Here is a 24,030-nt window from a genome sequence, read left to right on the forward strand (position 1 = left end):
GAGACACAGAATCTGAAGCATGGTCCAGGCTCTGAGCTGTCAGCACAGAACCCAATGTGGGGCTTGAACCCATGCACCATGAGATCACGACCTGAGCCGAAGTTGGACATTTAACCGACTGAGCCACCTAGACACTCCATCATGGTTTTTTTTTTTTTTAATAAAAATAAGAGATGCTATCATTCATGCTTTGATAAATGATGAAATTCTGGTCCTGCACCTCTTGCTTTCTTCCATCCTTAGCTTACTGTTCCTGAGCATGTTGTCATGTGAACTTGCAGTCTCTTAAAAATTAGAAGAAGGAAAAAAACCCCACAGGATTAATGTAAATGGATGTGATGAATCTTCTTGGGGGTGATGAAAATATTCTAAACCTGGCTTGTGGTGATGATTTCACAACTTAGAAGTTCACTAAAAATTATATTGAATTCTATATAGTTGACCCTTAAATAGCACAGGTTTGGACTGTGTCGTTCCACTTATATACAGAATTTTTTTCAATAAATATGTTAGAAAATTTAGATTTGTGGGGCGCCTGGGTGGCTCAGTCAGTTAAGCGGCCAACTTCGGCTCAGGTCACGATCTCGCGGTCTGTGAGTTCGAGCCCCACGTCGGGCTCTGTGCTGACAGCTCAGAGCCTGGAGCCTGTTTCAGATTCTGTGTCTCCCTCTCTCTGACCCTCCCCCGTTCATGCTCTGTCTCTCTCTGTCTCAAAAATAAATAAACATTAAAAAAAATTTTTTTTAAAAAAAGAAAATTTAGATTTCTGATGATTTGAAAAACTCGTAGATGAACTGCTAGCCTAGAAACACACACAAAAAAGAAAAAATATTATTTTAATAATATAGTATATAATACATATAACATACAAAATATGTGTTCATCAACTATGTTATAGGTAAGGTTTCCAATCAACATTAAGCTACTATAGTTGCATTTCTTAGAAGTCAAAGCTATACCCAGATTTCTGACTGTGGAGAGGATCAGTACCCCTAATCCCTACATTGGTCAAGGGTCAATCCTTGAAATGGATATCCTTGAAATGGATGAATTATAGCTATGTACAATATATCTCAATAAAGTTAATTTTTTAAGTGTGTTTTTCTATATTACATAAGCCACCTCTCAAAAAATCCTGGGAAATGTTATACAGTTTTCTAGAACTAAAGATATTTCTATTTGTAGAAGAATTGGGACAGACACAATCTAATCTGTTAGAATTTATATTCAAGTATATAATTCATTCAGGTGCCGATAGGAACAAAAAGGAAAATTATAGGTAGAGGCTGACCTGACATTCTATATTGGTACACAAACTAAAGAACTGACCTAGAGCAAGGATTTGATGACCCCAGGCAAGGAGCTAATGCTGAAAAGGAGGATGTTCCCTTCTGCTGTCAGGAGGAGAGGATGAAGTGGAGTCACAAAGGATCAGAAAAGGAAAACCAAGGCTGATAAATGGATTAAGAGTTACAAGACACAGGTCTTTGTCCTGATACTGTTTGGGATTTACTGACCTGAGTCATTCATTTTATCTGAGCCTCCGTTTCTGGTATCTATAAAATGAACCCTCAAATGACATATAAACATAATAACAATCCTTGCCTAACTCCCATGGCTATTGTAAGGAGATAATGGAAAAGAATGTGTGAAGCATGCTGAAAAATGCATTGTAGCATCAAGATGCCAATGCTGCTAATAGGCTTAATAGGGAAACAAAAGATTTGCCTTTGCCTTGAAGGATGTGGGATGCTAATAGGACACTGGGCTGAAAATGTCTTACTCTGACAGGGAACCCATAGGAGTTAGAGAGAGTATGTGTGCATGAACAATCATCAGTCAAACAACTCAACTTGTTAAAGGCTGGAGTCCAAAGGATCACAAATAGAAAACTGGCCTTAACATTCTGACTCAAAGAGGTTTCTAGAAATCTTTGAGCTTCTTGAAAGACATTAAATTAGTCCCTTTCTTAGAAAGAATAATGACTACTTTAGACCTATTCGTTCCCATATATATATATATATATATATATATATATATATATATATATATGAATGAAAATAATTGTATTTAGTTAATATAGCTCAAAAGGTCTTAATATGGATTGGTAGAGAAAACTCTGCGTATCACCAGGACCTCCTCCTCCTTCACTACCACTGGCCCCATCAAACAGTCATCAAGCACCACTACCAACAATTCCAACACCATCATCATCACCATTCCCAACAACCCAACACCACCAGCAATGTAGATAGACACACCCTTTGGCTATGAATTCCTAGTTTACTTAAACATAGAGAATTTGGTGGGGGGGGGGGGGCGGGGAAGGTAGTTACACCAAATGGAGGGAGATGCAGCTGATCTTTGCATACAATTTCCCTTCTTAACTCCCTATGGGGCTTGTTGGTATCACCAATGACCCTCCCTCTCTATGTAGGGCAGGTATTGCCAGAATTTAGAGAGAAACCTAAATCTCACCATATTTCTTCCTTTTCTTTCTCAGCCTTAGTTCACTACTCTGGAAGAACTTATGCTAACATTGCTTTTCCTTTTGAAAGGGTGCTACAAACATCTCCTGGTTCTTGAACCTAGCTGAGCATGAGCAAGGTCATATTCCCAAGGTAAATAGGTGGGGGAGACTTGGAGAAACAGAGTCAACACCGAAGTATCCCTGAGCAATATCTCCTCTTCTGGCATTGCAGTCATCGAGAAAGCCCAGCTGAGCATGGTTATGTTCACCTCAATGCATTCTAAAATGGGTTTGACAGTTTAAGAAATGCAGGCATTCAACCAAAATTTCAAAATAAACATTTTTAGGTTAAAAATTCAAACAAGACAAACACATAAAAAAATAAAATTTAACTTAAACAAAATCAATATCAGGGACAAGGGAAAACTAGGGTAAAGAAAAAATTTAGTAAAACAGTAAATACTTGTGTCTTTTCAAGATTCTATACTATTTTTTGTACTACTTGTTATTTGTGAAAATGTAGATAAAACACTGAACTTGATTTATGAACACAAAATGTAGGCCTACTCATTGGATAAATACGTACTGTGTGCCTACTCTGTACTTTTCCAGGCACTGGGGAATACCAGTGAACAAGACACACAAAATCCTTGCTTTCTGGTCAATGTGATAATATCATGGCAAGTGAGTAAATTCTACAGTATGTTAGAAGATGGGAAGTACTATGAAGAAAATGAAGCTGCAAAGGAGACAAAATATGAAGTGGTTGGGGGTGCAGTCATAAATAGGGTGGTTAAGCAAGACTTCACTGAGAATTGCCCAGACTTGGGGGTAAGGATTGGCTAAGAAGACAAGCAGAGAAGAGTATTCTCAGGCACAGGAAGTAACAGTGCAAAGATCTGAGATTGTGAAGGGCATGGTGACATGCTGCAGGACCAGCAAGGAGGCCACTGAGGCTGGAGGACCGTGATCTAGCTGAGTGTAGGGGAAAACAGGGTAAGATGGGGTGAGGAAATCATCTAGGTCTAGGGGAAGTCAAAATAGGATTTTGAGCAGAAGACAGACATGACAGGACTTCTGTTTTAACCAGATAACTCTGGACATCCGTGCTGTGAACGCAGTGTAGCAGTCAAGGTCAAAGCAAGAAGGCTGCTGTGATGATCCAGTCATAAGAGGGCTGTGGCAGTCGTGGAAGTAGTGAAAACTGCTGAAATGACCTATTCTGAACCTACGCCCTTTTCGTAAAGAAGGGACTAACCTTCTAACTACCTTTCAGATTTTGTTGTGGGTAAAGCATGCATCAAGCTAACAGTTATTTTGCTAATACTATAGGGAGTAATTTATGGTCTTCAAACACTTTTGCTAAAAAAGTAAAAGCAAAAGACAAAACAAAAACCTATGTATCCCCTCACAAAGTTTTGACTTGGACTTCCCAGTGAAATTTTAAACGGACATCATCATAAAATTATATAGAATACAAAGAATATAATTTCTGGAATATGTAAGTAGTATAATTTTAAGACATAATTTCTATTTCCCACCATGATTGTTAATTTTATGTTTCAACATTACTGGGCCACAGGCTACCCAGACTTTTGGTCCAATATTAGTCTGAATCAGGTGTTTCTGGATGAAATTAATATTTGAATGAATAAAGCAGTCTGTCCTCCCTAAAGTAGATGGGATTTAATCCAGTCAACTAAAGACCTGAATAGAACAAAAAAGCTAAGAGGGAATTCCCCCTTCTTGACTGTCTTGAGTTGGGACTTTGGTATCTTCCTGCCATTGAACTTGAACAACGGCTCTTCTTGGGTCTCAAGCCTGCTGGCTGTTGGACTGAAGTTTGCACCATTGTCTCTAGCTTGCCAACTGCAGAACTTGGGACTTCGCAACCTCCATAATCACATGAGCCAATTCCTTATGATCTCTTAATCTCTTTCCCTCATCTTCTTTCTCTGTCTGCCCCTCCACAACCAGGTGTGTGTGTGTGTGTGTGTGTGTGTGTGTGTGTGTATTTATGTGTGTTATTGGGTTCTGTTTCTCTAGAGAACCCTAATATAAACATCATCATCCATTTTAAAAATAACTAAATTCAAGCTCCTCCTCACCAGTTGGAAAATTTATACTGTTTTTCTTCTTTAACTCTTATATTCAGTCTGCCTCCCCACAGAAGTTTATCCCAAGATAGCATATGTTTATGTTAGGAAGTCTTTTATTGCTCACATCGCCATACTACTTTGTAAGAAAATATTTCAAATTGCTGCTCTGTTCAGTGCCCAGGTGGATTCTAAATCCATGCACAATACATTACAGCAGCAAGATTTAGGACAGATAAGAGAGATGCCTTTCTTCACTAAAATGGGGAAAGAGTAACTGTGAAAGGGTAGAGAGAAATAAGACTGAGCACAGTCCAGATTTTGGAAACTGATGCCCTTAGAACCTTCCATAATTTGCTGTGTGTTCGGGTACACCCCAGGAATACCTGTTAAAAGTCCCTGGAGTAGACCACCCATTTGTCTGAGTACTAAAGAACTTTCTATGTATAATCATGGCCTAGCTCTTTGGTTCCCCCTGTGCTGCCCTTGGAAATAAGGAGGGCAGCCTGCTATTCAGGCAAATGTCTTTGTTAGCAACTCAGCTCACTCTAAGGGAAGCTAACCCCAGCTTTAATTTGACACTCTGCTAGGGCACTGTGTCTCTCCTTAACTGGCCACACCAAATAGCTGAACTCTAGGCCTATGTAGGAAGGAGTAATGCCACCTTTAAGTTCAATGCCAATGAATAATTCTCAAAACTTCAGCTGTGAAAAACAATACACAGGGAAAACTTATGGACAGGTAGTCCATCTACTCTTCAGATCTCTGGGCCAAACCACATCAGCAGAGAATGGAGTACCTAAACAGAACCCTACTGTTGCTTTTAAAATTTGCTTTGAAGCAATGCTATTAAAATAAAAGTGTTTTAGGAGAATCAGCCTTACAAGACTTGATGATTTTCAAAACAAAACACAGTGTACTCTTTACGGGGACTCCTGGGAGAAATTCTTGTCTGATGTTGGTGCCAAGAATAGTTATAATCATCCTGAGCAACTGGCTTCTCTTTACTCCTACAAAAGCTTCCTCTTCCTGCTAGCTGACAGAAAGCTTAGAGCCAAAGTTGTGGCCTCTGTATCTTAAGCTTAGGTCATTCTGACACGCAATTTAATTGTATACCTAGTTCCGTTTTGTTCCCCACATTTCTTCCTTGCTTTTGAACTTTCACTGTGTCAAATATCATCTATTCCTATCAGCAGCCTAAATTCCTTCTAGTAGGAGATAATAGACCTATAAATACTTACATATATACATGTATATACACACACACATACACACACATATGTATATGTGTGTGTGTGTGTGTGTATATATGTATACACACACACACACACACATATACACACACACACATACATACTGGGGTTTTGTCTTATAATCTCATGATCCTTCCATATCCTTCTAAATTCATGTACAGATCCACTTTCTGTTGCCTATTTGGGGGCTCCTGGGTGGCCCCAGTCAGTGAAGCATCCAACTCTTGAGTTTGGTCATGGGATTGAGCCCCACGTTGGGCTGTGCACTAAGTGTGGAGCCTGCTTAGGATATTCTCTCTCTCCCTCTCTCTGCCTCTTCCCCACCCCCAGCACTTGTACACTCTCTTCCTAAAAGTAAAATATTAAAAATAATTTAAATGTTGCCTATTTTTAAAAAATATTTAGAGTCATGAATATGCCATAGACTGTCAAATAAAACCAAGTTACCAGGTACAATCATTAAGGTTTCTAAAATTAATTCAAAACTAAACAGGGTACAATAGTATTTAATCAACAGAACAATAAAAAAATGTTACTAGATTTGATTATTGATCATTTTTTGAGCTTCTACCTTGTGCTAGACACTAAGCTAGATGTAAAGAATTAATGTTTTATTTATTTTTGAGACAGAGAGAGACAGAGTGTGAGCAGGGAAGGGGCAGAGAGAGAGCGAGATACAGAATCCAAAGCAGGCTCCAGGCTCTGAGCTGTCATCACAGAGCCCAACGCAGGGCTCGAACTCATGAACCGTGAGATCATGACCTAGGCTGAAGTTGGACACTCAACCGACTGAGCCACCCAGGCACCCCATATGTAAAGAATTAAGAGAAAAATAACATGGCTCATGTTTCAAAAAGACTACTATAGTATAGAGAGGAAAAGAGGAATGATGTATGTATATATGTCTACATATATGTATATATGCACACACATATACTATATCCTTAACTCAATGACATAAGTCTATGTAAGCCTATATGAAGTTATGAAAAACAGTGACCAATTAACCAAGAAAGATTTCATATTCACTGCCATGGTTTAAGGGATTCTTTCTTACCCATCACTCTGGCTATAACTGAAGAGTTCTTTAATTTGTGACTTATGATGGACAACACCGGTGAACTCAAGAAAGAATGAAACACGCCTCCTCCCGCAATTCAGTGAGGACTGTGCATAGTTTACTATACAATTAACTGGAAAAGATGTGTCAAACTACATGCCTTGATCAGTACAGCCATGAGAACAGTCTCCATTCCTGTCCAGTTTTTCTAACTTGCCTTATACCGTGGGAATTTACCCAGTCCAAGGTGACTTGAACAGCTTTGAGCATGGTTTTCATCCTCAATTTTGCAAGGGAAATCTGAATTCTTATGATCAGCCTAAAATCCTTCAAAAGGCAAGGTCTGACAAAAGGGGTACCTGGCTTGGATCCATAAAAAACCTTCAGGAGTGTATTTTCAGTTTCATAATAGAACACACCACATGATTTACAGAAATATACTTACTTTTTGGAACAGATAGCACTGCATCACTCAAAGGTAACTTCCAAAGATAAGGGAACTAGCCTTGACTCAACTCTCTGGAACATTTTATAACCTTTTGCTAATAAAAAGTAGCTAGGTTTTAGAGAAAACTCTTAGCTAAAAGCACTTGGATAAAATGTTAGGCAATTTATAATTTTCAGCCACACTTAATTCATTTTCCCCACATTCCTAAGATCCATAATATGTGGCTCCTTTTCTGTGCCCCTCACATTGTTCCTCTGACGCATGTCAAAGCAAATGGCTGCCAATTTGTTATATTATGAGAGCCCTCATTACTGTTTGCTGAAAATTCTCAGGCTGTGAAATTGCTTAAAGTTCAATTTAAGTGTAGTCTTTTTATCAATTTTATTGCCCAGGAAAGTAGACACCATTCATATACTTCCAATTAACCCTATTTAACACCACCTCTTAGAGTAAGGCAATTCTGGGAATTCTCTATTAAATCATCTCACACATTCCAGTGTGGCTTACAAGTATACAGAGGCATGAAAGGACCCTGCAGGAGCTCATGATGGCCCACTCACCATACCGGCCACATTGACTGCTCTTGCTACAGTGGCCCTCCCGGCTATTCTATCCTTGCCTTCCTTTAAAATATTGTTTTTGACATGAAAAGATGCTCAGCGTCACTCCTCATCAGGGAAATACAAATCAAAACCACACTGAGATATCACCTCATGCCAGTCAGAGTGGCTAAAATGAACAAATCAGGAGACTATAGATGCTGGAGAGGATGTGGAGAAATCCTCTTGCAGCCACTCTAGAAAACAGTGTGGAGGTTCCTCAGAAAATTAAAAATAGACCTACCCTATGACCCAGCAGTAGCAATGCTAGGAATTTTCCCAAGGGATACAGGAGTGCTGATCCATAGGGGCACTTGTACCCCAATGTTTACAGCAGCACTTTCAACAATAGCCAAATTATGGAAGGAGCCTAAATGTCCATCAACTGATGAATGGATAAAGAAATTGTGGTTTATACACACAATGGAATACTACTTGGCAATGAGAAAGAGTGATATCTGGCCTTTTGTAGCAACATGAATGGAACTGGAGAGTGTTATGCTAAGTGAAATAAGTCATAAAGACAAAGACAGATACCGTATGTTTTCACTTTTATGTGGATCCTGAGAAACTTAACAGAAGACCATGGGGAAGGGGAAGGAAAAAAAAGTTAGAGAGAGAGGGGGCCAAACCATAAGAGACTCCTAAAAACTGAGAATAAACTGAGGGTCGATGGGGGGTGGGAGGGAGGGGAATGTGGATGATGGGCATTGAGGAGGGCACCTGTTGGGATAACACTGGGTGTTGTATGGAAACCAACTTGAAAATAAATTTCATATTAAAAAATAAAATAAAATAAAATAAAATAAAATAAAATAAAATAAAAATAAAATATTGCCTTCTTCCATAGCAGCAGTTATCCATACTTGCCCATTTTACTTCCTAGGCATATCTTCCTGCATCCTTTTAGTTTGAATTTGGAAATAGATCCATAATCCTGCCACCCCTCAATCACGTCCAATGCCAACACCCTGCTCCATCATCACCTCTCCTAAATTTCTGGACCAGCCTCCTAACCAGTCTACTTACACCCTGACTCCCAATGGTCTGTTCTCCATGCAGCAACAAGTGAGGTTCTTTCAAGGCTACTAGATCAATCACTACACCCCTGTACTCAAAACACTTTCCTGACTTCCCATCTCACCCTAACATTTAGTTAATACCTACTATGGCCACTGGCTCCCAGCTGCTCTTCTGTCTCTCTGCTCTAGTCCACCTGGCCTCTTTGCTATTTAATCATGGCATGCCCAGTCTCTTCTCAGGGCCTTTGCACTAGCTGTTCCCTCTTCTTGGACACTCTTTCCCATATATCCTCTGGCTTACACTCTCCCCCCTTCCTCCTCAGGTCTCTATTCAACTATCACCCTGCTGAGAAGACTGCCTGAGGAGCATGCTCCACACCACTCCCCCTCCTGTTCCCTTTAATCCTGCTTCATTTAACTTACCAGCACCTCTCACATCAGCTTATTCATCAGCTTGTTGGTCTTCTCCCACTTGAATGTCACCTCTTTGGAAGCAGACAGCATACCTATCTTATACACTGCTGCATCCTAGAAGCCAAGTACAAAGCCTGACCTATAGGTGAATGTAATGAATGATTGTTGAATGATCTTGCATAGGACCCCTCTCTATCATTCTTAGTGCCAAAGCCCTAGTTTAAGAGAAAATAGCCTCTCACTGGGCTTAGCGTTGTTACCTCCATACTAGTATTCCTGACTGTTTACCCCTGCCCTTCATTTAACTTCTATATGGCTACCAGAGTGATGTCATCTACAATCTGACCTTGTCTTTTCTGCTCAAAATCTTTTCCAATGCCTATAGAATATAGGAAAACTTCCTCTGTCATACAAAGTCTTTTGAAATGTGGCACCTGCCCATTGACTAAGCATCATCTCCTACCATAGTCTCAAACTACATTACTTGTAACCCACTCATGTCCCAGTGACTTTGCACTTGCTAGGTCTGGTACAACCTCCTCTGCTTGGCCCTCCTGGTAGCAACTCATTTAAATGGTCCCAGTTCAGTTACCATCTCCTCAGGGAAGCCTTCCCTGATTGTCCCAGGATAGCCTTAAGCACTCTTCCCCCCACAGCATTCAGTTCCACCCTTAATATAATTTCAAGAAAGTACATTATTTTATTATGATTTGTTTTCAGGCCAGTCTCCTAATGAACAGCAAACCCCTTGATGAAAGGGACATTTTATTAGCATATTCCTAATGCTTAGTCTATAGTAAGTACTTGTTAAAAGCCTCCTCAGTTAATTTATTAATAGGCAAGTAAGTTATTCCAAGACAATGTTACAAAACACTGTGCAAAAGGATCTGAGCAACTGGTGCTCTCAATCTGACAGTGAGAAAAACAGGCATTAAAACTAATTAGAGATTTAAAGCAAATATGAATTTATCGTTAGGTCAACAATTCAAAAGATGGGGTTTTAACATAGGGCTAAAAGAAAAATGAGTCAGTCATATCCATCTATGCAAATTTTCACTATTCTTCCCCTAAATTATTCATTCATCCTATGGTGCCTGAAGAACACTCCCATTCCCATCTCATCCCTCAATACCTCTGGAAATATATGAAGGCTAGACAAAAACCTATCATAAAAGGACAAAGTATTTAAACAAAAAATACTATCAAGATATATGAAAAATACTTTAACAACACTACTTAGATCCATAAAAAGTTTGAGTAAATGGGAACATATACTCTGTTTGGGGAAAGGTTGATTCAATTTCATAAATTCTTAATAAACTAATTTATAAGTTTAACCCTTCCCCAAAAATATGATTTTTTCAGTACTAGATAATATCTAAAGTTTATACAAGAAAAACAAGCATGTAAGAAGACCCAGGAAAATTCTGGAACAAAGGAAAATAAGAGATGCTAGCCACACCAGATATTAAAACAAACAAAAAAGGCCAGGGGCGGGGGGCCTGGATGGCTCAGTCAGTTGAGCGTCCAACTCTCAATTTCAGGTCAGGTCAGATCCCAGGGTCATGGGATTGAGCCCAGCGTTGGGCACTGTGCTGAACTTGGAGCCTGCTTAAGATTCTCTCTCTCTTCCTCTCCGTTTGCCCCTCTCCTGTGCTCATGCTCTCTTTCTAAAATAAAAATGTTTTAAATAAACAAAAAGCTAGAGAAATCAGTAGTGTAGGCTAGCCAACAAACTAACAGTTAACAAAACAGAGCAAACTCCCCAAACAGTTCAAACTGTATAAGGGAATTTAATAGATGATGCTACCCTTTCATGCCACCTCCACCCTGGTCTAAGTAAAGATCATCTTTTTCAAAAATCGACATATGACAGGCAAAGAAAAGATACATCATTAAAAAAATATTTGGGAGCAAGTAGGTAGTTATTGGGAAGAAATAAAATTGAATTTCTATTTCATTACTTAAGTGTGAATAAGAATAAAATCATTAAAATACGAAAAACAAATTGTTGAATTAGTTTTATAATCCCTACATGTTTGGCTTTGTTACTATACAAAATCTATACAGAAATAAGAGAAGTAACATGACAATTTCAATTTCATAAAACTTAAGAATTTCTTATCCCCAAAATACCACAAACAATATCAAAAGGCAGATGACACAATAGGGGGAAACCATAACGGAAATTTTAATTTCTTTAATATATAAAGAGCTCCTAAAAATCAAGAAGACCAAAACTCAAATAAAGTGTACTCACAAAGAACATTAACAGAATGTTCACAGAAGAGGAAAATATAGGTAAGCACATGAAAAGATGCTCAAACTAAACTATGAGATATTACTTTTCACATAGCAGGTTAGCAAAGATCAAAGTGTTTGCTGGTGGGGGCACCTGGGTGGCTCAGTCAGTTAAGCATCCGGCTCTTGATTTTGGCTCAGGTCATGATCTTGGGGTTTATGTGATCAAGGCCCACACTGGGCTCTGCACTGACAATGCAGAGCCTGCTTGAGATTCTCTCTCTCTCCTTCCCGGAACCTCATGCTCTCTCTCAAAATAAATAAACATTAAATAAAATGTTTGTTGTGGGCTTAGGAATAAGAAAACAGGCATTCTCGTTCAGTGCTTGTGAAAGTATAAATTGGCACACTTCTGTCACTAGGAATTAGGTAGAGTTATCAAAATTTTAAACTCACATGTCCTGTGACCCAGCCATTCTGCTTTTAGAAATCTTTCCTACAAACTAACTGCCAGGTAGCAACTCCTCTCTAACCACCCTGCCCTGGTCTACGGCAATCCCATCTCCTTGGTTATTCCCCCTGGGAAACTGCTAATGACATTATAGCAACAGCCTGCTTAGACCACACACCATCTAAGGAGCAACCATCCCTAAGTCCTCTGTCAGAATCAAAGGAATTTAATCTTAACCGCTGCCACCTTGCTCCTTGTTCTCTTCCATCTCAATTTCTCTTTTCCTGCCAGAAAGTCACTTAATGTGTCTAGTAGGTCCTCCTCCATAGTCCCCTGTGGTCATTCACGTCTCCAATTCCCCTGTTTATATGTCACTGTGATACAGACTTGTAATTCAAGTGAACTGAATAAGCATTTAAGAGTCTGATAGCAAAAACTGAGATCCTTCCAAAAAGCTTCATCATAAAATCATTCATCCAAACATGAAAAAGAAAGCATGATCATGAGCATTAGAAGAAAGTCTGCTAAGGAGGTAAATATGTACACACAAACATACATATACATAGGAAAATTCCTCCAAATTCCTAACACTAGAGACAAATAATGTTAACATTAACAACTGTTGGTCAATGTAACCATCTTGCAGGCACTGTGATGAGTGCTTTCCATGTACTATCTCATTTAACACTCAACAGCTCTAACTATGAGGTAGGGGTTGTTAGTTACTCTCATTTTTATAATTGAGGACAATGATATACAAAAAGACTATGCAACCCATCCAAGGCCCAAAGGTGAGTAAGTGGCAGAGCCAGGATGGGAACCGAACTGCCTGTCCCAGAGCCCAAGCTCTCCACCACCAGGAGAGATTTTTCTTTAAATCCAAATTCTTTTAGAAGAAAGGTAGAAAGTATTGACCAAAAGTATGCTTGGAATAAAATAGAACATGGATACTGAATTAAAGATCACAAATAGGGTAGGAATTTTTAAAAATTCATAAACATTTCTTTTTGTTTCAGGACACCACTTCTATTAATGGACTCATCCAGATGTTCTACATTAGGCAGAACCTTTTTTTATAACTGTTGCTCATTGATACATATGTGTCTCACTGGCTTTATGCTTCTTCCCTCCCAAAATGAAATAACTTGCTAAATTTCTTGTATGTTTACTTTCTATATCATCTCATCTCTTCCTAATGAGCTGTGCTCACTGGTGATGTCCATCATTTCCCTGCCCCCCTCCCAGGGCCAGAGCTCCTGAAGCTCAAGCTCTCAGTCTCCCAGAAGAACACTCCAATCCGCTCCCCTCAGACTCAACTGAGAGACTGGTCTATTTCTTTCCTATATTCTTCATCTAAATTCTGACAACTTTACCCTGGAGAAAAATACTCATGAGCTCTGGTGTCCATCTTACTTCTCCTTTAAGTCAATTCAAGAGCTAAATGCCTGATTATAACTTTTGTTCTCAGCACCAATTGTTTCAATACCTGCACTTACCTAGGGGAAAAATCTGTCAAGATTGTGGCTTATGGAGACTAATTAGAAAGTAAAATATCATAACAGCAAGCTATAAAAACAATGCATGGAACAAAATAATTTAAACACAATGAGTAAGTTCAATAAATGGAGAACCTAAATATGAAGATAACAGTAGCATCAACAGTCTTCACTTTCACCATTGTGCATATCACCATCTGACATGCTTTGTGTCTGCTAATGGTGTCTGTTTGCTCCTCCCGTTTCTACCCAAATGTTGGCTCTGTGAAAGCAAAATATAGATGGTTTTGTTCACTGTTGTTTGTCTAGTGCCCAGAACTATGCCTGAAGCATAGTAAGTGCATAATAAGCACTTGTTTAGTGAGTGAGCAAATGACGTGAGCTTCTTTTCTACCTCTAATCTCTCACTGAAAATCTATTTGCTTTCATGCTCTGGCCAAGGTATCTAGAGACTGTCCAACTCCATCTTCTTAGGTTACAATCAAGGTGGAGAGACATCTGACCAGGTCCAATTCTCAGATGCGCAAAACTTAACTTACCAGTCCCTAAACCTATGTTCCCCAATTCTTTTAGAGAAAAGAAAAGTAGGAAAAGGCACAACAGAAATCATACCTTGGGGATGAATGGAATTGATTACAGATAGAAGTTTCTAATAAGCTACTTTTTCACATATATGAACATAGCTTATCCATGCATATATACACTGATTTATAAAATGATTATATTCTTTGTAAATAGCACTAAGCTATTTGCCAAAGAAAAAGAAACAGAAGTTATGGGCAATAAAGCACCAAAGGACCATGGGATTATTTACACTCTGGACCGTATTTTCACAGGAACTTCAGTGACCTCCATCCTAAATTCTCTCTAGGTCTAAACTGATTGATTTAGATTAGATTTCCTGGCTTCATTTCCTTGTGATGACTCTGAATGTCAAAGTGTACCCTCAAGGGTAAACGGGCTGGGTGAGAAGCAAACGTCTTATGTGCTTATGTACTGAGCAACTGCTCTCCTTCCCTGAACATAGACTTCTGATTAATTAAACCTGAGGAGGGGCGCCTGGGTGGCTCAGTCGGTCGAGCGTCCGACTTCAGCTCAGGTCACGATCTCGCGGTCCGTGAGTTCGAGCCCCGCGTCAGGCTCTGGGCTGATGGCTCAGAGCCTGGAGCCTGCTTCCGATTCTGTGTCTCCCTCTCTCTCTGCTCCTCCCCTGTTCATGCTCTGTCTCTCTATCTCAAAAATAAATAAACGTTAAAAAAAAATTAAAAAAAAAATTAAACCTGAGGAGAGATTCCTTTTTGGCTTTATCCAGATCCTATTAATTATCTCCCATCTTTCAGAAATAATAAACTGCCACTTACTTCTTCTGAATACCATCCCCATCTCCACCCAAAGGTCCCTGGACTTTCTCTGCCTTTTCCATTTCCCTCCGACCACCACTCCCCAAGCCATCTTCTTGTTGACCACACCATCAATCTCTAAGTCCTTTTTTGTTTTTAAATGTTCACTTATTGAGAGAGAGACAGAGAGAGAGAGAGAGAGAATGTGAGCAGGGGAGGAACAGAGAGAAGGAGAGAAAGAATCCCAAGCAGGCTCCACACTGTCAGCACAGAGCCCAAGTGGGGCCAGAACTCACAAAACATGAGATCATGACCTGAGCCAAAACCAAGAGTCAGATGCTTAACCAAACGAGCTACTCAGGCACCCCAGATCTCTAAGTTCTTGCTCAAGCCAGTTACTCTGTCCCTCTGTAAACCCAGCTCCCTTACCTCAGCTGCACATCTACAGCCTATTAGAATCTCTGTAATCATCTGCCTTGTAACCAAATCGTTTACACACGACACAAATCCTTACTAGCTTCTGGCTTTTTAAAAAATCTTGCAGGGGCGCCTGGGTGGCTTGGTCGGTTGAGCGTCCGACTTCGGCTCAGGTCATGATCTCACGGTCCGTGAGTTCGAGCCCCGCGTCGGGCTCTGTGCTGACAGCTCGGAGCCTGGAGCCTGTTTCAGATTCTGTGTCTCCCTCTCTCTCTGCCCCTCCCCTGTTCATGCTCTGTCTCTCCTTGTCTCAAAAATAAATAAACGTTAAAAAAAATTTAAAAAAAAATCTTGCATTCCTGGGGACCTAACACAATGCTTTGCTTATAGAAGGCACTTAATAAATTCTAGTTGTTTACTTTGTTGAAACTCTTTTGGAGACAAACATTTTCTGGGGGTTTTCTAATAGACTCCATCAGGATGACTGCCTATCTCTTTATCCTTCTCAGTATAATTCACAGTCAGATTATTTTGAAAAATTAATTTCTCTACATAGAGCAGTAGCTACCAAAACCAGCACCATAGGTTTTATATGGTGATTCCCAGTCTAGCTTGTTCAAGGATTACTGGGTATTTGCTATTGGTATCTGCAGTCACTAAACTATGCCTTGGGATATAGAGATGAAAATATAGTCCTTGTCCTCAAGGAACAAAATGTCTATTTGGGAAAGAGAACCAATAGACAAACAATCACAGTACAGTCTATAAAATCCTATGAGATCTTTGTACTAAGGGATATAAGAGGATAGACATGATCTACCTACCTCAGCTTTGCATGACAGGGGTTAGTAAAGGTGTTAAGTATCACAGAGCTTCCTTAAGAGGTGATATCTGAACCTGCCTTGAAAGTTAGTCTGAAGACAGCAGAGACATTTCAGTGGAACCAGCATATGCAAAGGCACCGAGGCAAATGAGAGCACTGCAAATGGTTTGATACTTCTAAAAAAATTCCACAGGAGCTGCAGAGCAAGAGGCCAAACAAGCAAACAAGGGCTGTATGTAATAATGGGCTTGCCATGCAAGGCCATGGGATTTGACTTTAACTGGCAATTAGTTCCACAAACACCTTGCTATCTAGACTACACATTTAGGATTTCCAGAGAATAGCTAATTTTTTCCAAAGAAGGAAACAATCATTTTGTGAATCATAACAGTATAAACAAGTTTAGCCAATCAATCTCTTTTTTTCAGTCAGGTAACAGAACAGAAGCTAAGAATATTATTTTGAAAACTGGAAGATACATGTTGCAATGACAGCAAAGGTGCCTTTGTGGGGAAAGAACTTGTCAGTGGAATACTCCCAGGCAGAAACTGACCAAGCAAATGGCTTTTCAAATGGATTGAGAAACCATGTGAAACAGTAACATCACTGGCTGAGAATCAAGACAAACTCCATGAAGCATAACTACACTCTGAACACTCTCAGCAATGGTGGCATCCAGCTGTTTCATCACTGGATCCCTGCTGCTTGGCATATGGATGGACATAATAGGTGCTCAATATGCATTAGGTGAATGAATGGATGAAAGAATCCATCTATAAATATATCAACCCCTCTACAAAACTGATCATCAGTCAAATAGTTGAAATGCCAGGGGAAAAAATAACTGAGCATAATGTTTGTAAAATTCTTGAAATGTTCGTAAGAAAAGCAAAACTTCAATATAAAAAAATGCATTTCTACACAAGCATGAGCAAATTACCATAAACATTGGCTTGATGTGACTCACTCTGACTGGTACAGCCACGTAATCTGCATGAAATGAACCCAGAAATAATGGACACCAGTGAGTTGGATGCCACAAAGCAGTTTTGTGAGCAATGAATGACACAGTAAGTGTCAGCTGTGTATTGTGGAAAGGGTCCCACACCAGGAACAGAACAAGGGATCTGAGTAAATCCATGTACACTGCACTGAAATGTCTTCCCAGGTGCTAACCAGGTCTCCAACCCTGGGGAGGACATTTAACTTCCCTGAGAGTCAACTTCCTTATATAGGAAATGAGAGGGTTGATAACACATGCCTTAAGTTCCTTTTCTATGGTTAGGAGGAACATTTCAAAATGTCCCAGGGTAATCAGGCAGTAGTCATACACACAGGAGCTCTGTTCATGAAGGCTCACCATTATCACACTTTTCTGAATCTGATGTTCCTGTCATGGTTATAGTTCCAGGGAAGGTTATCAAGGGCATGTATAGCCCACCTCCTAAGAATGTCTAATCTGGATCCATTGCCTTAAAAATTACCATCCATCTAGTAAAAAATAGAGGTAAAATAACAGTTCATAATTTTCAATGGCTGGGGGAACCCAATGAGATTATTTGGCCCAAGCCCAAGGGAGCTGTTAGGAGTAGGAGTCTCATAGCAGTTGGTGCCTGAGGTTGCACTGGAACCCTGGGGTCCTGAAGACATCCCACTGTGACTAGCTGTCTTCTCTGTCTCCACTCATTCCCTCTGACACTCACAGGAGGTCCTCAGTGGGAGACCAACAGGAAAAATGTAAGTAAGTAAATTCCTACTGCATGACAGTATGTCTGTTTTCTATAAGAATGGCTGCTGGTTCACACAAGCCGAAAGAAAGGCCACTCAGCAGATGCCTAATTAAGGGTCAAGGATTTCTATTAGAGACAAGGTCCACAAAACGCGTTATTATTTGTTTTTAACAATTTCTTGGATCTTCAGACTTAAGGGCCAACAGCTTGACTGGAGAATTAAATGCTACATAAAGGGAAGAATTTCCCCTTTCGTCTTACATTATTTTGGGGCTGTGATTTGGTTCTGCTCCAAAATTCTGCCATCTCCCTCTACCACCCAAGAGATATAACTTGCAACATAAACATTTATGACAGTCTGGCTAGATTATTATGCTACTGAGGACATGATTTTTTTTTCCTGCAAAGCTGTCTAGTGACTATAGTCCTAAATGAATTCAATAGGGAAGCACAGATCAAAAATGCAACATTCAACACAGCTCATGAAGCATTTCTCCTATTTTATACAATGTAAGTTGCCAACTGAATAGCAAGTTCCTTTCAAAGTAGATCACCATAGCTGGTGTTAGAAGTGGTCTTGAATCTCTGTTAAAGAACAGTCCTCTCCCTAAGCAGCTTTATGTGGGAGTTGTACATTCCTCTTCTTTTCCTCTGTTTAAAAAAAAAAGGCTCATGGAGACATGCATGGTAAAGGGACTATATTAATTGTACTGGAAAAAGCAACAGAAAAAAAAAATCAGCCAACATCCTTAATGATATGGTTCATCGAATTCCCCCACACCCCCAAAAAAAGGCTGTGTTATAGAATCAAAGTTTTTACTTTGTAAAAATAGACACCATCAACTCCCCCTCTAAATACAAAGACCTTTTGGGTAGTAAACATGTCAAGATTTGAGGGCAGTCCAACCTAGACAGATCTAGAATGTCATTAATTAAAATGCAAAACTGATTCTATTTCTAGTCCTGGTAATCAACTATGGAAAACAGTTTCAATGACAAGAATGCCTGTAGAAGCATGAGGTTATATTTGTATTAATGGGGGCAATTTCTTCCCTCTGAACACTGAAGTTCAGCTACTAAACAAGAAGCTGTAACCAACTCTTCATTAGTTGTCAATTTTCACTGCCTGAGTTTCTAAGCATACACATATGAGTGCTCACATATAGCAACATATATAAAGCAGAAGTAGGAAAGAACACAGAGAGGAGCAGGATAAAAATGGAATACTGATTTACAGTAGAAGCTGCAGATTTCAAATTAAACCACCCCCGAAAGAAACAGTAAGAGCACGGGTTTTAAGGATGGCTGTAATTAACAAGTGTGAAAAATGAATAAGTGCATCTACACCAATGTAGGTGCTTCTAGACCTATTTCAAATAACTACAATTTGCCAGAGTGGCAAGCAAAACCAGTTGCAAGGTACAGCAGCTGAATCAACACACAAATAAAATGTTGTGGTGACTTCATCACCAGAGGCTACTGGCTCCACTCAGCACAGCTTTTATCAGTTTTTCCTGCTGTAGTTTTCTATGCTGCCTTCAGAGACCCTGCAAAGGAATTAACATGACACCATGCTGTGAGACAAGGAAATGCTGTAGAATTCTCCCAATTCAAAGAAATTCCCAAAGGCGTTATCTGGAGGAGGGGTGTGAGAAGTGGGGAAATCCCTACAATAACAACAACAAAAAAAGCTAGCTAGAGAATGGTAAGCAATAGCTTAGGAATTTTGTTTCAGTCCTCTAAATGAGCATGCTACAACTATTAAAAGTATATTCACATAACAGTCCTAAGTAAACATTTGTGTATATACTTGCATATACCACACACACACACACACACACACACACACACACTTCTGACTGTATAGGCAAACATTCTGTTCAGCAAGATAAAGAAGCCTAAGGAATTCTCTTCTCTCAAAGCTGAAGTTGCTACTAATTAAAAGGAAATATATTTTTTCCAATGCATGCAAAATTGCTTGCAGTGTGAAATGCAGAGTCTATTTCCTTGACATACAAGCCGATTCTAACGCTTCCCATCTTGAGTACCTCAGGCTGTGTTGCCAGGCACCTGATAAAAATCCTTGCAATTGGAGGAATAAAGGAATAAGCAAGGTAAGAAAACACCGTTAAGGATGTAAGTAAACAAGTAAGAATGAAAGAATGATTCAAGGAAGCAGAGAAGTCTACCAGTCAGATTACAACATTGCTATGAGCTATAACTGAGTGTAGGAAAGAATGGATATTAGAAGAGCTAATCCAAACAATGCCAAAAGTATTTCAAACATTACTTAAGGATTCAGAGTTTACAGTCTGCGAGGATCCTAATTTTTTGTTGTGTTGCTGTTAACCTATTTGCTGGTTTCACTCTGAAACTGGACTGTCACATAAACATCTACAAATTCTTGCTCTTTATTTAAATGTATGCTTTCATATAAGAACCCTCCACCAAATGTATCTACTTTGAACCCAGGGAACAGAATGAAAGCATATGCCTGATGTCATCACCACTATTTTAAGAAAAATCCACACAGGCAGTAGAAATAAAAGTGGTGAGAATGAGCAAGACAGTTGAGGAACTTTATATTCCAATTCCCAATCAACAGGGGAAAGACCAGAAATTTCACCCCACCTTTTTTCTCTCATTTGTTACCAAAAAAATCACATTTATTAGTGCAGTATCTTACAAATCACAGGCTGAATTACATTTGATCAGAACCCTCCCTAGAGTGAAATGGACCAGAATTAGAAATCCCATACAAAAATCAAATAAGACAACCCATCTTCCAGCCCAAGCTGGAAAAGAACTAAGCAGAAACACCACTGCGAAGCTTATTCTCTAGAATGCCAAAATAATTCAACACACCTGCTACCAAAAACAAAAAGAGAAGGGACATCTCCCTGTGAAGAGAGGTACTCAGTCAACCACCAGTGAGATCTATACCAAATGTTCTCGGTTTCCTTTGGGCTACAGGAGGCAGCAAGCCAGTAATAGACCTCAAGTTGTGTTTCTGTCTGCAGCAAGGCTCAGGAGACCAGGTGAAAAATTAGGACACTATTCTCAGAGTGATGTCCTGGAATAAACAATCTGCCTGTGGATGCTGCAACACACATGTTCTTCCTCGGAAACCTGCTTATTTTCACTTAAAAAAGTCTAACCATTCCAGTAGCCTCAAACCATTTTCTCTCCCAGCAGGAGGATGAAACTGTGTTGCCAACTCAAAAATGTTCCTGTCATCACTGCCCCACCAGCCTCTGAAAAGGATGTAAAATATGGTTTGCTAAGCAGGCACCCTGAGATTCCAAAGGAAAAAGGAAGCAATGAGGTCATGAATCACTCCATCCGCCAGTGCAGGATTCCTCCCGCCGCGAATGTTACTGCCCAAGTTGTGAAGCCCACAAAACACAGGGCCGGTCTGGACTCTCGGGGGGGCAGGTGCTCCAAGCGCCACTGCCCATGGCAGACTCCGACATAACTCACGCGGGTGCTGTCTTCACCTGGAAAGATGGAATAGTTTGCTATGTGGGCCGCCCAGCCCCGGCCCTTCCGGATTCTAAAAGTGAACCTCAGCACACCAAGGATTCATCTTGCCCAAATTTGTCAGTCACCCTCCACAGATTCCCTGCACACTGCTGCAGTTTACCAGCGTGAACACATTCCCCTGGCTGCCGCTTCAAGGACAAAGAGAGAGTGCTTATGTTTCCATCAGAGCTGAGAAGCTCAGGTTTATGAAAAAAAGAAAAAGAAAGAAAGAAAGAAAAACCGTCCAGACAAATGAGCCCTGGCATTTTAGTTCTCTGGTTCACCCCAGACAACGGATCCATGAAAAAAGGAGAAACGCAGAGAGAAGGTCACTAAAGCTTAGCTGGGAAGAGAGGGAGCAAGCGAGCAAGAGCCTTCAGTTCACTGCAGCAGAGCAGCTCATTCAATGCAAGCACTTACCATAAAAATAGAAAGAGTCAAAAGAAGGAGAAGGGATCCTTCCTCAGTCTTAGGCAGAAAGAAATCCAGGCAAGTGCCTCGGGATGAGGCCAGCAAAGTGATGAAAGACGATAAAACCACCACACACAAGTCCGTTTCAGCCTCCCCTCGGCCCGCATGCAGTTGTTTGTGCTGTAAAAACCCTGAGAAGTCTGGAGCAGGACTCTCCCGAGAGCGAGCTGGAGTGAAAGCAGCCTGGTGGATTTCACCGCCAGCTCAGAGCATCACGCCCAGGACTTGTCCTCCCCCGGGTGAAGGGGCGTCACGGTCGGGGGTGGCTGGGCACCAGGCTGGGGTTGGGAACATGGGAAGAGGGGAGGAAAGGAGCTTCTTTGGAGTGGAAGGAACTGCCCGTGAGAATATCAGTATTCCATATCAGTTATTGCCGGCGACCAATCAGCCCAGCCAGCGAGAACCCTGTCAGTGTGACAAGAGAGCATCAGAGACAGTGGGTTGAGAGACACAGGACAGCCCCCTGCCTCCAACAGAACTTTGGCAGGGTTGGCATCTCACTCTCCATTCAGTTGCTGATAATATTTGCTTGTTATTAAAAACAAGCTCCAAAGCCCCATAGTGACACCAGAAGGCTCAGGAAGTTTTCCTACGCATCCCACAGTATCTCTGCAAGAAGCCAGACTTGCAACCCACCCTAAATGAGGTCTGCTGGCATCTCCAGACCAGACAGCCTGATACTGGGCATGGAGAGATCACCCTGAGTACAGTAGAAGCACTTTGGACGTAAGCTTCTTTATGGCCAAGGCACAGGATGTGAGGACCAGGCACTAGTCTCCCTATTTCACAAGTGAGAAATTGAGGCAGAAAAGGGTTAAAGGTCTCTCCAGAAATTTGTCCCTTAGCTTTATCATTTTCTTGTGCACTATATGCACAGGAGTCGTTGTCAGAGATGAATTTATCAAGACAGCTAAGAGTTCCTTTTGAGGTCTCTTAAGTCACCCGTAAGACAGGGAAAATGTGGTTTTGGGCATACAAACCTGTACAAAAGTTCACAGGCACACTGAACTATGCAAAACTGTGCCAGACTAATAGAAGAGGCACAGGAGCTAGGGTGCCTGGGTGGCTCAGTTAGTTAAGCATCTGACTTCAGCTCAGGTCATGATCTCACAGTTCATGGGTTCAAGGCCCTCATCGGGCTCTGTGCTGACAGCTCAGAGCCTGGAACCTGCTTCGGATTCTGTGTCTCCCTCTCTCTCTGCTCCTTCCTCCCTCCCTCTCTCCCTCTCTCTCAAAAATAAATAAAAATGTTTTAAAAAAAATTTTTTTTAAAAAAGAAGAGGCAAAGGAGTGAATCCCTTCGTGGTGACTAGAGACTAGAGAAAGTGACACTTTTCCTTCTTGCCTTTTTCCCCATTCTAACAATGAGCCTAAAAACTTAGCACATATATCTGAATTAATCTGTTTTTGGTCGTGACAATTAAATTAGACAGGGGCATAGGTTCTAAAGTTAAATGCCAGTCAAACTGAACTCCACACTAAAACTTCAGAACTTTTGAATCTGGGGAGACAGTCTTGGGTAACCTTTTTATCTCTAGAAAAGATGAATTCCCTTGCACTAGCCAAGAGTTAACGGAAAGATACAAATGCTTCTAGGTTTGTTTTTCAGATGGCTTACATGATATAGAGTTTTTAATTTTAGTTCTGTCTTTACCTAGAAGTTGAAGTATTATTTGGATACTACTTTGTTGTGATTTCTACCCAGAGGCAAACTACTTTGGGGGACCTGAATACCACAGCTTAAAAGGAAGGGCTGGGCTCCAAGGAAGCAGTTAACTCATTACCCAAATGAGTCACAGCAGGAGGCCATAAAAATGTTCCACAAAAGATGAACATAAGAAAATGAAATTTTTGAGAAGAAGTATGGTTTGCCAGGGTAGTCCTATGTACATTAAATAAGGAAAACCTGGGACACAGAGTCCCAAATTCAGTTTCATTACTCACTTCAGTTCAACCAGCAAACATTTAAAGAACAGCCAACCATGTTTCAGAGCTACAGAGATCCAAGTGGCAGACCCTGCCTGCCTTCAAGAAGTTTATAGTCTCATGGGCCAATTTAAATCTTTTCGATGTTTCAACACCGTGGTTCTGGCCAAGACTGAAAATGTTCTATTTGAATGTCCCTTGAATAAAAAGCCAAGCCATGAGTTGGACTCTGGACTCAAAGTTCTATATTT

The 24,030-nt window shown here is 40.4% G+C and overlaps 1 protein-coding gene across 5 annotated transcripts in view; it reads right to left on the reverse strand.

The window, feature by feature from the left end:
- The window catches only part of ANO4 (anoctamin 4), a 426,134-nt gene that overhangs the window by 330,434 nt on the left and 71,670 nt on the right, over positions 1–24,030 (reverse strand). Inside the window, exon 1 of one of the 5 annotated variants that reach the window (XM_058741648.1) lies at positions 21,803–22,293. The exons of the other annotated variants lie outside the window; for them this stretch is intronic. The gene's annotated coding sequence lies outside the window, so the exon portion shown is untranslated. Of the gene's footprint in view, positions 1–21,802; positions 22,294–24,030 lie in introns of those variants that run through there. 5 annotated transcript variants of the gene reach the window in all.

The sequence above is a fragment of the Neofelis nebulosa genome, chromosome 8, assembly GCF_028018385.1.
Source record: "Neofelis nebulosa isolate mNeoNeb1 chromosome 8, mNeoNeb1.pri, whole genome shotgun sequence".
Taxonomy (NCBI): domain Eukaryota; kingdom Metazoa; phylum Chordata; class Mammalia; order Carnivora; family Felidae; genus Neofelis; species Neofelis nebulosa.